Below are 15720 nucleotides of genomic sequence, written 5' to 3' on the forward strand. Positions count from 1 at the left end.
ATTCCCATTTTAATTTCTTTTTGCATTTCATAGCAGTAGTGCAATAGGTACTTGATGTTCAGAGAAGTCCTCTGAAATCCCTTCCTGAAATACAAAAGCCATATGGAGAGGAACATTATCTATGTGGCATCAACGGGCAATTAGATGGTCACTATTGTGAACCCTGCTATGCATTTCATCAGGTAAAACCCTGCTTTTGTTGCATGAGGCTATTGTAAGACTACCCAGTAGGCGTGGGACACATTATGCAAAGGTTCCCCTCTCAGTTTACAAGGCAAAACCTGGAGCATGGAAGATGCCTTATCTATCTTCCATAAAGCACAATGCAGATTTACAAGGCTCTATAAATGTTTTACAAGGGTGAGGATAAGAATAGCAACAATGAGAAACACATGCTTCCTAAAGAGGAAAGGCAATGATGACTGAACGATACCCAGAACAGATATGCAATTGACTTGCATTTCTGGAAATGAAAGCTGACAGGGGAAAGAATATGATTTTCCCATTGCATTTGGTATTAACAGGAAGAATGAAATAGTGGCAATGAAGAATTTACCAAAATAATGCTTCCTTTTCAATGAAGACTCTATTTAGTAATGCAGTATTGGGATTAATGCAGTTATTAAGACACTTACACAATTAGCCCTTATACAATGAGAAATTAGTAGCCGAGAATTTAATACTGCTTGATTGCAGTATCTTTAGTCCACATTTTCATCAGAATGATCCATGGGCAGAAAACATCCACAAAGAAACATATCTAACTTTGCATTAATAAAACTGCAATTCTCAACTTTGACATCATGCGCTGATGTATAAAGAGGCAAAATTTGTCCTTGTGTAGCTGTTTTTTGTTAAAAACAGACACACACAGAGAGGGAGTTTTACGTCTTTGCCCCCACCCCACCCCATCATGCCTAATCCCAAATAGACTTACTCTGTTCCTGCTGTTTGGAATTGGATAAAAATGACCTGCAAGAGAGATAAGTATGTCTCTGTGTGAAAGGGGGACGAGGAGGGCAGGGACAGATTTGGCCCTGTGGAATGGTCGACGCTTCCAAGGTCCCTATTTTCCGGGGGCAGTCCCGGATTTACAGAAGCCATCCTGGTTTCTAATTCAATCTTGGAATGTCCCACTTTTCCTTAGGATGTCTCTATTTTCATGGGAGAAATGTTGGGTGGTATGGGGTTATGTGACGTCCGAGCCAAGAAGCAAAGTAACTATACAACCCTCTATATAACCCTTAGAAGACATCTGAAGACAGCCCCATATAGGGAAGTTTTAAAAAAAATGTTTAATGTTTTATTGTGTTTTTATATATGTTGGAATCCGCCCAGAGTGGCTGGGGCAAGCCGGCCAAATGGGTGGGCTATAAATAATGAAATTATTATTATTATTATTATTATTATTATTATTATTATTATTTAGGACATCCCTAAAGGGACACGGGTGGCGCTGTGGGTTAAACCACAGAGCCTAGGACTTGCCGATCAGAAAGTCGGCGGTTCGAATCCCCACGACGGGGTGAGCTCCCCTGCTCCTGCCAACCTAGCAGTTCGAAAGCACGTCAAAGTGCAAGTAGATAAATAGGTACCGCTCCAGCGGGAAAGTAAACAGTGTTTCCATGCACTGCTCTGGTTCGCCAGAAGCGGCTTAGTCATGCTGGCCACATGACCCAGAAGCTGTACACCGGCTCCCTCGGCCAATAAAGCGAGATGAGCGCCGCGACCCCAGAGTCAGTCACGACTGGACCTAATGGTCAGGGGTCCCTTTACCTTTACCTTTTTATTTTCATTGGAGAAATGATGCAGGGTATGGAATGGTCACACCTGGTAAGCTGACTGGAGCTGTGGCTTAAGTTGGAGAATCTGCTCTACTAGGTGATGTTTGCCCTTTTCCCAAGTAGTCAAAATGTCAAAAAATGGGGCATTTGTATAAGGGATCTAGAATCTTGTGCTTTAGTTTGTTAAGCTAATTTGTTGCCTTATTCATATTTATGCAACCCGTTAAATTACCACCAGACAGCATGCACATAGAAAAATGATAGTTCAGAAACAGGATATAGCTACTTGAGCTTCCAACAGGATTCACATTGTTCAAACCCAGATAAAAACAGGAAAACCTTATCTTTGTACTCTTAGTTTCACGAAGGACCATCCTTGAAAACTACATGATGGAATACTAATACGCAGCGGCAGAACTAATTGTAGAAGGAATTTAACAGATGAGATTTCCCAAGCAAATTCTTCCTGTAATTCCTGTCAAGGATTGTCATCTGTTGTCGGATATCACATTCAGATACAACTGAAAAGCTTTTGAGAGAGAACATTGCTGGGCAAAGATCCAGGAAAAGACAACATCAGGTCTGCGAAATGGGAAAGTCAGAGCAATCCATTTCCAGCTCATTGACAGGGTGCCCTTCCTGGGAATACTTGGCAAGTGAGCAAAAAGCCAGGTTTATTCTCAGCAGGAACTGAAGAAGGTCTTCTTTCTTCCAATGAGCAACTGGGCTTTCCCTGAGGGGTTCTGGGGGTGCTTAATTTGCTTTCGGGATGTCTTCCTGATATGGTAACAGCAACTTGCAGTATATGTATAAAAGCAATCTTTGCATTTATCCTACATTTAAATCACATGACTTCCTCCAAAGAATTCTGGACATTGTAGTTTCCCATTCACAGAGCTGCAATTCCCAGAACCCGTAACAAACTACAGTTCGCAGGATGCTTTGGGGGAAAGTCATGCATTTTAAATGCTTGTTGGATGCGCTTTAAATGTATTATGTGGATCTGCCTTCCTCGGATCAGAGGTGACTCCTTTGTATAGTTTTAATTAGACCAGATTTTATCTAATGTTATACACAAGCTACCATATCTTTACCATGCTATGTTGTTGTTTAGTCGTTTAGTCGTGTCCGACTCTTCGTGACCCCATGGACCAGAGCACGCCAGGCACTCCTGTCTTCCACTGCCTCCCACAGTATGGTCAGACTCATGTTTGTAGCTTCGAGAACACTGTCCAACCATCTCATCCTCTGTCGTCCCCTTCTCCTTGTTCCCTCCATCTTTCCCAACATCAGGGTCTTTTCCAGGGAATCTTCTCTTCTCATGAGGTGGCCAAAGTATTGGAGCCTCAGCTTCACGATCTGTCCTTCCAGTGAGCACTCAGGGCTGATTTCCTTAAGAATGGAGAGGTCTGATCTTCTTGCAGTCCATGGGACTCTCCAGAGTCTCCTCCAGCCCCATAATTCAAAAGCATCAATTCTTTGGCGATCAGCCTTCTTTATGGTCCAGCTCTCACTTCCATACATCACTACTGGGAAAACCATGGCTTTAACTATACGGACCTTTGTTGGCAAGGTGATGTCTCTGCTTTTTAAGATGCTGTCTAGGTTTGCCATCGCCTTTCTGACAAGGAGCAGGCGTCTTTTAATTTCGTGACTGCTGTCACCATCTGCAGTGATCATGGAGCCCAAGAAAGTAAAATCTCTCACTGCCTCCATTTCTTCCCCTTCTATTTGCCAGGAGGTGATGGGCCCAGTGGGCATGATCTTCGTTTTTTTGATGTTGAGCTTCAGACCATATTTTGCGCTCTCCTCTTTCACCCTCATTAAAAGGTTCTTTAATTCCTCCTCACTTTCTGCCATCAAGGTTGTGTCATCTGCATATCTGAGGTTGTTGATATTTCTTCTGGCAATCCCGGCTTGGGATTCATCCAGCCCAGCCTTACCATGCTATATACCACGATAAAACCACATTCACTTGTTGTCCCTTGCAACAGAAGGTGATTAAAACACTTCTCTTATTTTTAATCCTCTCTCACTCTACCTCAGTCAGGCAGCTTCTTGGCTGTTAGACCAGACCTTCAACTATTTCAAATAAAAGACCCATTTTTAAACCCAAACTGTAATATAGGGTGCATTCTTCATTTAACTATGGACTCAGCTATGTTAGTAAAGAAAAAGCGCTTTATAAGCATTATAACACGGTGAGTCCTGACTTTTATGAAGTTTACAATGTGTTTTCCTGAAACACTTTTTTTGATGTGTCTGGATCCAGCCTATATATGTCCCTCCTTCACCTTTTCTCCCTTCTTTCACCATGTCATTTTATTTCTCCTCCTACCAAACCTTAAAAAGGAAGCAGTGGAGGGTGATTATGGTGTGACTCAGCTTATACTGGGCATGACCCAGGTGTGAGTCACAAGTGATGAAGACAAATGTGTTAGACGAAACAATCCCCTTGGGTTGAGCTCAGGTTTTGCCTGTTTTAAGAACCATCCCAGCCATTCCCGAAGTTTCCTATTATTTTCTCTGCATGCTTCCAAATACGACCGTTCACCTTTTTCAGGCAGAGAATTTCAAACCTTGTTCACTTTCTGTTTGCAAAATACTGTTACAAAAGTTGTGTGCCTCCCACCTCCTGCAAGATTCCTGTGGCTTCCAATGTATTAGGAGGATTGAGACATGGTGGGGACTGTCGCAACTTTAAGAAATATGATTGACTCACCTATATACACCTTCAGTCTGCAACTTGCTACATATAGTGAAGATTCTGCATCGATAAATAGTAATTAAAATGATACCTATTACACGTAACCTGTCAATTCCAATGTGCTTGTGTCAGTCACCTGCTATTACTGTGTTTGCTTTTGAGCTAGCAAATGCTTGCTCTGTGTGTGTGTGCGTAAGTAAGAGAGGGAGAGAGACTTGGCACAATATAGCTAGGAGCTATAGAAATATAAATGTTCAGGAGAGATAAGGCAACAACAAAGAGCATCACAGCTTATTTTTGCAGAATTCAATGGCAGGACTTCTCAAGTGCTGTGCTTGGTTGGGTGAAAGAAAAAGCACTAGTCAAGCTTTTCTGTGCAGTCATACAAAATAATGTCATCCTCGCATCATGGATGGTATCAGATGGTGCTGACGGAAGGAAACGCCCCTTGCCACAGCAATTCCAGTCGCCAAGTGAATATACGTTTGGCCCTGGGGGGGGGGGGGCAGAATTTCAGCAGCACAAAGGGTGAAGCCAGGTCTGGCTCATGATATTTTGTTGCCTGAGGCAAAAGGCGAAATAGCATCCCTTGCTATTCCGTGTACAAAAGCCAACCAGATTGGCAGTTCAATCTCAGGCTCCACGTGTACCATACATATAAAACACTCTTAGACCGCTTTAACTGCCATGACTCCCAGAAGACCCCCAAAGATTCCTGGGAACTGTAGTTAAGGGTCCAATGAGTTGTTAGGAAACACCTGTTCCCATCACAGGGGTACAATCCCCCAAATTCCCAGGGAAGAACTGTAGCTCTGTGAATGTAATATGTTTTCAAGTCTGATTCTTCATGCGCCTTTTCACATCGTTCTGTTGGCTAACAATGTTGTCATACAAAAGTCCTACTTTGGATGCCTCCAATTTAAGAGAAGGACTGTACCTCAATCGTACAGTATCCTCTTGTCCCAGGTTCAGTTCCCAGTATCTCCAGGTATGTCTGGGAGAGATCCTGTCTGAAACCCTGGTGGGCTGCAGTCGGTTAGCATAAAGCAAGGGTGGTGTCAGGGGTCCAGTTCGTGGCTTGATAACACAGTGAGTGTAGTTAATTAAAAAGGATGCTTTATTGTCAAAACAAACAGATAACTCTGGACGGCTCTAACACAACCAAGATGACCCTTCTGAAGACCTCTTCCGTGTTCTGGAGAAGATAGAGAACTTACGCCTCTTGTTTTGTTTCCAGTCTTACAACCCTCCCCTTAGCCTACTCTTAAGAGGGATTGGCTCCAATCTCTCCCCATTCTGACAAACTGCTTCCTTCTCTGTTCGCACCAGTTTGCACATCTTGAGAACACAGGCTGGGTTCCAGCCCGCTCTCAGCCATTCCCTTCTCAAATGGCATTCCAAGGATCGGGGGAGTTGGCACTAGCTGATGCCCATCCTGCTTGGCAGTTAACCCTCTCTGTTCCTGGCTGCTTTCTTCAGCTGGTTGCAACCCTTCGCTGGGAGCTGGTTGCAAACCATCACTGGGAGCTGGCTCATTCATGACAGGTGGGCAACTGGATCCAGCTGACAGGCCAAACTGATATCTCCCCACCTGCTGCGGGCCAAGTTTGCAAGCTGATTGTTGGGTCTCATGGAACTTTGTGCACAGTGCTTTGCAGGCACTGCCAATCACCTCTGGCATGGTATATGTCATGGCATCGGGGCTGGTGGGCATCGGTAGGCCAAAATAGCCTTACAAACCAAATGAGGACTGGTGTGACAGATGGGCAGAGTGACAATGCTGAGCTAAATGAACCAATGGTCTGACTTAGCACAAAGCAGCTTAGTATGTTTTTGTGTTATTGCCATATTAATATGACTCACTTACACAACTAACCAAAGTTAACTGGCATACCCTCCAACATTTATTTGATGATGATGGTGATGATGATGATAAATAATTTTATTCTTTATACCCCACCCATCTGACTGGGTTGCCCCAGCCACTCTGTGTGGCTTCCAACATATATAAAAACAGAATAAAAGATGAAACATTTAAAAAACTTCTTTATACAGGGCTGCCTTCAGACAGGCTTGGGGGTCGGATAACTCCATACCCTCCAACATTTCTCTGATGAAAACAGGGATGTTCTAAGGAAAAGTGGGACATTCCAGGATCAAATCAGAAATCAGGACGGCTTCTGTAAATCCAGGACTGTTCCTGGAAAATAGGGACATTTGGAGGGTCTGAACTGGGTACAAGTCACAAAATATAAATTTAACCAAGTACAATAAACAAAGCAAAGCATTTCTACTGGGTTTTTATTTATTTATTGTAAGTATTTTTACACTGCCCTTGAATCATATTCCCAGGGCTGGTTCTGCAAAGTCATGACAATTGATTCTATCTATCTAGTTCAAAATGGATCTTCTGGGAATTAATGGTGAGAGAGCAGAAGGCAGAGAGAGACAAAATTCTTGGAGGATAAAAGAAGACAAATCATTCCATCCTATGGCAACTTTTTAATTTTTTTCCCTCCTGGATGTGGATGTTATTTGTAATTCACACATAATAACCTAAGCTCTGGAGCAGGTAATGTACTTGAAGCATATACATGATAATAACAGTTTAATATCTCTTAAAAGGCAACATTCGCTATTATAATTGCCTGTGCGTGTAGGACAATGGTAGTTAGCAGTCAGATTGTGTCCAGTTACCGTAAGTGAAAGCTGTCTAGCCCACTGAATAATGAGCTCTGAAGAGCCAGCATCCAGCTTTTATTCCTACAGCTAACAGACTAGTTATTATAAATAAGGGTTGACAGCAGTGGAGCTAAGAGTGCTCTATTCCCTGCAAATCTAATATCCATGTCAAATGTGTTTGGCATACATAGGTACAATGAAATCAGCGTCGAGTCACCACAATTTTTCCTTTGCAATTCAACTGCATGTGACAGGTGATTTCTACAAGGTCATTTGCCACTCAAAAATACAGGTAGGATTCATAAACAAGGCTCACCTGCAATTTCAGGAATTAAAATTTTGATTCCTTCCAGGGCTGGTGCTTTCACCAATTTCCCCTTTCCTTTTCAAAAGTCTTTTGCAGCACCCCAAAAGTCTGTTCTGGAGGATTTGGGGGGGAGGGAGCCTCCAGAGCCACATGAGAAGTGGAGCAGGGGGCTGCAGGGAAAGGGGAGATCCTATTTTTATAAATGCCACAGCCCCTTATTCCATTGGGAGGCACCACTGGTTCCAAGTCAGAGCTGTAGCAAGGTGATCTTGCGCCCCTGGCAGAACCGTCCAGATTATGTAGTTTCCCAGTAGTGATGTAGGGAAGTGAGAGCAGGACCATAAAGAAGTCTGATCGCCGAAGAATCGATGCTTTTGAATTATGGTGCTGGAGGAGACTCTTGAGAGTCCCATGGACTGCAAGAAGATCAAACCTCTCCATTCTTAAGGAAATCAGCCCTGAGTGCTCACTGGAAGGACAGATCGTGAAGCTGAGGCTCCAATACTTTGGCCACCTCATGAGAAGAGAAGACTCCCTGGAAAAGACCCTGATGTTGGGAAAGATGGAGGGCACAAGGAGAAGGGGATGACAGAGGATGAGATGGTTGGACAGTATTTTCGAAGCTACAAACATGAGTCTGACCAAACTGTGGGAGGCAGTGGAAGACAGGAGTGCCTGGCGTGCTCTGGTCCATGGGGTCACGAAGAGTTGGACACGACTAAACAACAACAAGCCACGGACAGCTTAGCTCTTCTTTCCACCTCTCCTCCAACCCTCCCCCCATTCAACTCACCCTCTATTTAAAACTATTTCTTATAAGGCAATAATCAATATTTTGGACATATTTTTTAGCCGATTTGGCGCCCCCAATCAGCTGTGTCCCTGGCGGGGGCCCAGCTCACCACCCCCTAGCTACGGCCCTGTTCCTAGTTCCTGCTTTGAATGGTTAGGATCTAGGTCAGTATTTATGCAGCCACTATGTGGTCTAAATGGACCTCGATACAGAAGTGCAAAAAGCATTGCAGCCCCCAAAGTGTTACCCTAATACACCAAGTGCAATCCGAATGCGTTTGTTCATATTATCTTGCCTCTGGCTATCTGCTGTTTCTTTTTTAACAGCGGGAATCAGTTTGTCCCAGCCGCACTAATGCCAAAGTAGCCAGAAAACTCCTGTATGGCATTCCCTTATGGGTTGGTGCAGTTAACGAACTGCTGGAACACAGCCAATCCAAATCTCTGTGCAAAATCTGCCTACATTTCATGTCTGATCCGTCCTCCTTAACTTTCCACATGCTGGCAGAATCCCACTACTTCAAATGGCCAGCATGCATTGAGAGCAAAATCAGAATCTGTGGCCTGTCACTAGAGCCACTGCGTAAAGGTAAAGGGACCCCTGACCATTAGGTCCAGTCGCGGATGACTCTGGGGTTGTGGCGCTCATCTCGCTTTATTGGCCGAGGGAGCCAGCGTACAGCTTCCGGGTCATGTGGCCAGCATGACTAAGCCGCTTCTGGCGAACCAGAGCAGTGTACTGAAATGCCATTTAGCTTCCCACCGGAGCGGTACCTATTTATTTACTTGCACTTTGACATGCTTTCGAACCCCTAGGTTGGCAGGAGCAGGGACCGAGCAACGGGAGCTCACCCTGTTGCTGGGATTCGAACCGCCGACCTTCTGATCGGCAAGTCCTAGGCTCTGTGGTTTAACCGCCACCGCCACCCATGTCCCTTTAGAGCCTCTGCTTATGCTCCCACAATTGGAATCATTCAGACAATCCAGAATCCTAGAGACTGAATTCCAAACCCTTAGCAGCGCAGCCAATAGCGCAGCCGTTCCCCATTGGGAATTTGGGAATTCCACCCTCGTTTGGCCAGGACACTCCATATTTACACCAGTTTCATGATCCCCATCTCTTTTCTGCGCAAGATTTAATGTCTACCTGTCTGCTGTTTTGCAAGGTCGATTCTCAAAAATCCTATACTGCCCTTGTGGTCCAAACAGGTAGAATCCATCACACACGTTTTATTTTATTGCCCATTTTATGCAAAAATATATGATAAGTATCTGGCCCCCATATTGAAAGGTGATTTATCACACTGACTCTTCCAGGGTGTCTCATCTGTTGAATAATTGTAGGAATGATGATGTGTAGAATGTGGCAAGATTTTTGAGTGACACTATGAAATTACATCACCATAGGTCCTAAGAGCCATTTTTGTACCTCCCGATGTCTGGACAGTTTTACCCTAAAGTATCTCCTACTTTGTTTCGTTAGCTGTGTTGTGTTCTGATCCATGTATATGATGCACTTTTTCTATGCCAGTAAAGGAGATTGATTGATATTATCTTGCGTGTTTAGCTGCTGTACTTTATTCTATAATTTTCTACAATTTTATGTAACCAGCCGTGAAAGGCTTTCTAAACGCTGTAACTCCTAAAGAAACTCTGATCATTCTGAAGACTTTTCTAATCAAGTTTATTAAGATCTCATACTGCTCAACTATTTATCATGAACTCAAATGCACTTTGTCAGTTTCAAAATCAATAGGGTTATGGGCTGAGTGTAAATTTATGAGCCGCCCACACCCTCCCAGTCTAAATGTTAATTACTTTGTTCCTTTCCTTGAATGTAGCAGTCAAAAAAAATATTATACTGCACAAGAACCTGTTCTTCTCACCCTTCCACTTTTCTTCTTCTTTTTTGGTAGAATTGGTTTATCCACAGCAGGGATGGGGAACCTGTGACCCTCAAGGTATTGTTGGGCTATCAATCTCATCATCTCTGAGCACTTGCCATGCTGGCTAGGGCTAATGAGAGACAACATCTGGAAGGCCACAGGTTGGGCATTCCCAATGGCAGCTGGCACTCATTACAGTGGTACCTTGGGTTAAGTACTTAATTCGTTCCAGAGGTCTGTTCTTAACCTGAAACTGTTCTTAACCTGAAGCACCACTTTAGCTAATAGGGCCTCCTGCTGCTGCCGCTCCACCGGAGCATGATTTCTGTTCTCATCCTGAAGCAAAGTTCTTAACCCGAGGTACTATTTCTGGGTTAGCGGAGTCTGTAACCTGAAGCGTATGTAACCTGAGGTACCACTGTACTACTGATGGGGCAGAAGGCAGGGAGCCAAACAGTAGATGGCGCCAACTAACTCTACTTTTGTTTCCATCTTATTCCCTGCTGAGGCCTAGAAGGGCAACATTGAGACTAAGGAGGAGGAAGCTGACAGGCAGCACCATTTCCTGCTCTGATTGTTAAGTAAGAAGGCAAACAGGCAAAGGCAGGCTGAGGTTGGTGGGGCAGTGCCCTGTTCACTCTAACAGAGCAGCTTCCACTGGGCATGCCAGCCTCTGGAAATGACCTGTTTCATTGCAGCCAGCACTGAGATAAGGCTTTGTGCATGCCAAAGCATACCAGGAGCTGGTAGGAGCAGTCACCTGCCCTTAACCATCTTGAAGGTGTAGCGCAGGGTTGGACTGCACCATGCTCTGTCTGGTTTACATAGGAACACGGTGGGATTACCAGCCTCCTATAGCCAACATGCTTCAATCTAATTAATGCATGAAGGGGTTAATGCCATAGAATAAGCTGTCCTGCCAGGCTTAGCTAGGCCACTCCCCCTGACCTTGACAGGAAGGTAATCAAGCCTATTGTTGTACCCCAGTCTGCCCGAGAAGCTCAACATGCAGGCTCTGAGACTGAATGGCTCTTACAAGCCACTCTTGAGTTCCTGTACCAATAATTTAGGAACTTTCACCACTGTAACTAAGCCAAGTTTTACTGCCTATGTTTTTTGACTGATGTATGGAAAAGCACATGAACCTGACCTTTGAAGAGTTTGTAAATAATCCAAATGTGCAGTCTTTTTCTATGCTAGGAGAATAGAGGAACTTTGGAAGGAACTTAGAAATGCATATTTTAAAGGTATAACAATCTATATTTCCACTCTTTACTTTGCCTTTCCGAACTTGCAATTACCACTAGCAAACCACATCATATTCTGTTATATACCCATGACTGGTTGTCCTGGGTTAATACCCAGTCCCTGATTTACATCCACCCCTCCCCAGTGAAATGTAATATTTCATTTAAAAGGGACAAATTTTCCAGCTGAGAATCGAGAATTGAGTTGCACGGGGGACTGATTAGGTTTCTACACTGGGAGTGTATGGAAGATTTAATAAGTTTACAGGTGTGAGAGTGAATGTGAGAAAGAGAGAAATGGATTTCATAAAGACCAAGGAACGCTGCTTTAGCAAGTTATTGACTTCTGCAAGGATTGGATCACATCCTAAATGGGAACATAATGTCATTAGCTAAAGTGCTGAAATGCAGTCCTTTGACATTCTGTACACAAATGTCTCACAAAGGCGATTTTCTTAGATGGTAATTATTATAAGATCAGCTGGGGGAAAGATCAAGGTTGCGGTACGGAACACATATGCACTAGTGAAACAGTAATTATTTTATCAGGAACATGGTGATAGAAATGCGCCTAGCACAGCAGACCAAGGGGCTGTTCCAGTGCAATGGTAGTTGTCTTATAGGAAGGAAGCCAGAGAGCCACGTTCTGCCTGGTATTTCTCGGTGAAATATACTCAGAGTCACAAAGTGATTTCATGCTCTTTATTCAGCTCATAGTGGTGAGGAGGAATGAATGAAAGTCCCCTCAAAGTATCTGCTTTATATACATTATTTACACAATGGGCTGCACATGATTGGCTAATTCTGGAATTCTACTGTAAGCCAATCAGGTTGTGGATTCACTTATATCTGGAGCATGATTGGGTGGTTCCTGCCAACCAATCATACTGCTGCATTGTTCTAGGACCAATCAGACTGCTGCATTCTGAATCCTATTGTTCTAGGACCAATCAGACTGCTGCAATTTGGATCCTATTGTTCTAGGACCAATCAGACTGCTGCAGTTTGGATCCTGTTCAACTCAGTACATAACACCCGGCAAAGTGAAATGCTCAAAAACATGCAGCAAATGGCCTCGTGCATTTGGCAAAGTGGGCTTTATCCCAAAAAATGTTCATGCCACAATATAATTCAGGAGCCTCAGAACCCTTCATGATTTTATGCTGCACTGTTCCATTTAATAGCTAATACAATGGTACCTCAGGTTACATACGCTTCAGGTTACATACGCTTCAGGTTACAGACTCCGCTAACCCAGAAATATTACCTCGGGTTAAGAACTTTGCTTCAGGATGAGAACAGAAATCGTGCTCCGGTGGTGCGACGGCAGCAGGAGGCCCCATTAGCTAAAGTGGTGCTTAAGGGTAAGAACAGTTTCAGGTTAAGAACGGACCTCCGGAATGAATTAAGTATGTAACCAGAGGTACCATTGTATATATTATCTTTAGCCTTACAAAGGTCACAACTTTTTCTCATCCATCCTCAAACAAATCTGGATGTCAGAACCTCCAAGTGTCCCTATTTTCAAAGGACAGTCCTGGATTGACAGTCCCAGTTTTTGATTTGAACCCAGAATGTCCCATTTTTCCTTAGGTTAAGGTAAAGGGACCCCTGACCATTAGGTCCAGTCGTGGACCATTCTGGGGTTGCAGCGCTCATCTCGCTTTATTGGCTGAGGGAGCCCGCGTACAGCTTCCAGGTCATGTGGCTAGCATGACTAAGCCGCTTCTGGCGAACCAAAGCAGCGCATGGAAACTCCGTTTGCCTTCCCACCGGAGTGGTACCTATTTATCTACTTGCACTTCATGCTTTTGAACTGCTATGTTGGCGGGATCGGGGACCGAGCAATGGGCGTTCATCCCGTCACAGGGATTCAAACCGCCAACCTTCTGATCGGCAAGCCCTAGGCTCTGTGGCTTAACCCACAGTGCCACCCACATCCCATTCATTTTTCCTTAGCACATCCCTATTTTCATTAGAAAAATGTTGGAGGGGATGGAGTTATGCGACCCCCGAGCCCAAGGAGATAAGTAACTAGACAACCTTTAGAAGACATCTGAAGGCAGCGCTGTAAAGGGAAGGTTTTTTAAAATGTTTAATGTTTTATTTTGTTTTTATATATGTTGGAAGCCACCCAGAGTGGCTGGGGCAACCCAGTTAGATGGGCAGGGTATTATTATTGAATAGGACATCCCTATTTTCATCGGAGAAATGTTGGAAGTTATGGGATGTCTTGGATAGTATGGAAAAGAGCAATTCAAGATAACTTGCAAGAAGAAGAAGAGTTTGGATTTGATATCCCGCTTTATCACTACCCGAAGGAGTCTTAAAGCGGCTAACATTCTCCTTTCCCTTCCTCCCCCACAACAAACACTCTGTGAGGTGAGTGGGGCTGAGAGACTTCAGAAAAGTGTGACTAGCCCAAGGTCACCCAGCAGCTGCATGTGGAGGAGCAGCGACACGAAACCGGTTCACCAGATTACGAGGCCACCGCTCTTAACCACTACACCATGCTGGCAAGATGGCGTTGGGCAGGTCCATGCACAGGTGGGGAGGCAGCTGGGTACACTTGCCCCAGGCCTCAGAGGGCTAAGCTGGTTAGGGGGCCCCTGCCAAGTACCAGCTGCTTTTCTGTCTGAGTTTATAACTTTATTCCAAAAAGACTCCTACCCCACTTCTCAGACAATCTTGGCACGGGATGGGTCAGGTATTCCAGCACACCTGGAAGCAGGTTGGCATACTTGACTCTGAGGTGGGAGAGAGGAGAGGATGCTGATATTAGACCCCAGCGGAATGACTCTGTTGCCCATGGGGCCATTGGAGAAACAAGGCGGTGGTTGTTTTTTTAATAATAAACATTTAAATATATTTTTTATTAAGGATTTCTTACTTTACAAAAGTATGTGCAATGTCTTTTTTTCAAGTTGTGTTTTCTACAGATGAGTTTCATTTGTTGTGAGACATTAGTGGTACATTAGGAAGAAAAGGGGGAAAGAGGTGGAGTGGGGAATGATGAGTGGGGTGGGATTGGGTGGCAATGCTTCTATTCTACTTAGTGTATGTGTGGGGTTTTGTGTCAACATCACTTGTGTGGGTTCTCTGTACTATTCACTTGTTGTATTTCTTTGGTGGTGAGAGAGGTTGGGGGTGGCCTAGGGTGGGGTTGATTGTCTTTGATTGGCTATAGTGAAATTTGGTTTTGTGTGTGAGTGGGGGGGGGGGGTGTTTGGATCAGGTTAGCCAGATTGATTTGAATGCTGTTGGCGGGTTCTTCTTCTTGTCTAGTTAGGCTGTGTATGTGATAAAGGGGAGCCATACCGGGGTGAAGGCATCTTCTTCTATTTGTCCCCATTTCAGTTTCAGTTTGTTGGTTAGCTTTTCTAATAAGGCTGTTTCCCATACTATTTGAGAGTAGGTGGGTTATGAGCTCTTTGCGATGTGGGTGGGCATTATTATCTTGGAAGATGTTTAGTAGGGCCAGTTCTGGGGTGACTTCTAATACAGTGGTACCTTGGGTTAAGAACCTAATTCGTTCTGGAGGTCTGTTCTTAACCTGAAACTGTTCTTAACATGAGGTACCACTTTAGTTAATGGGGCCTCCCGCTGCCGCCGTGCCGCTGCCGCGCGATTTCTGTTCTCATCCTGAGGTAAAGTTCTTAACCCGAGGTACTATTTCTGGGTTAGCAGAGTCTGTAACCTGAAGCGTCTGTAACCCGAGGTACCACTGTATTTGATACCATTAGTCTATGCTTACTCCTGACAGGTCTCTCCAGTATCTGGCCATGCTGCTTCTGGCTGCTGAGAGTAAGTGAGTTATGAGCTCTTTATAATGTGAGTGGGCATTATTGCCTTGGAAGATGGACAAACAAAGCTGAGTGATGGAATCTTTTCACACAAGAACTGAATTATAAGCACATGGAAGATTTCTGCAAAAAAAGAAAAAGAAATCGTGGAAAATAGGCAAAAAAGAAAGAAAGAAAAAGAATCCTAATTAATGCAGGAACTTCACCATGGAAAAACAGCAACCACCCAGTGAATTAAAGTCTTTAATAACATGTCAGTTGTAGTTTGCATATTTAGGGGATAATTAATTCCGCAAAGGAATACATGATGTGTTCGAGGTAAAGGACAGATTGTAAATATTTCATTTAGCATCTCCTATTGAATATGTTCTTTATAATGCAACTGATAATTTGTATATATGAAAATTTAAAAAGCCCTCCCTTTTAGGATTATGTGGTGAGTTGAAGGGAAATGAAGCTTAGGGCAGTGGATGAGTGATATTAGATGCTACTGACAAATTTGATTTTTCCAT

Source organism: Podarcis tiliguerta (assembly GCF_965153285.1).
Source record: "Podarcis tiliguerta genome assembly, chromosome: 11".
NCBI lineage: Eukaryota > Metazoa > Chordata > Lepidosauria > Squamata > Lacertidae > Podarcis > Podarcis tiliguerta.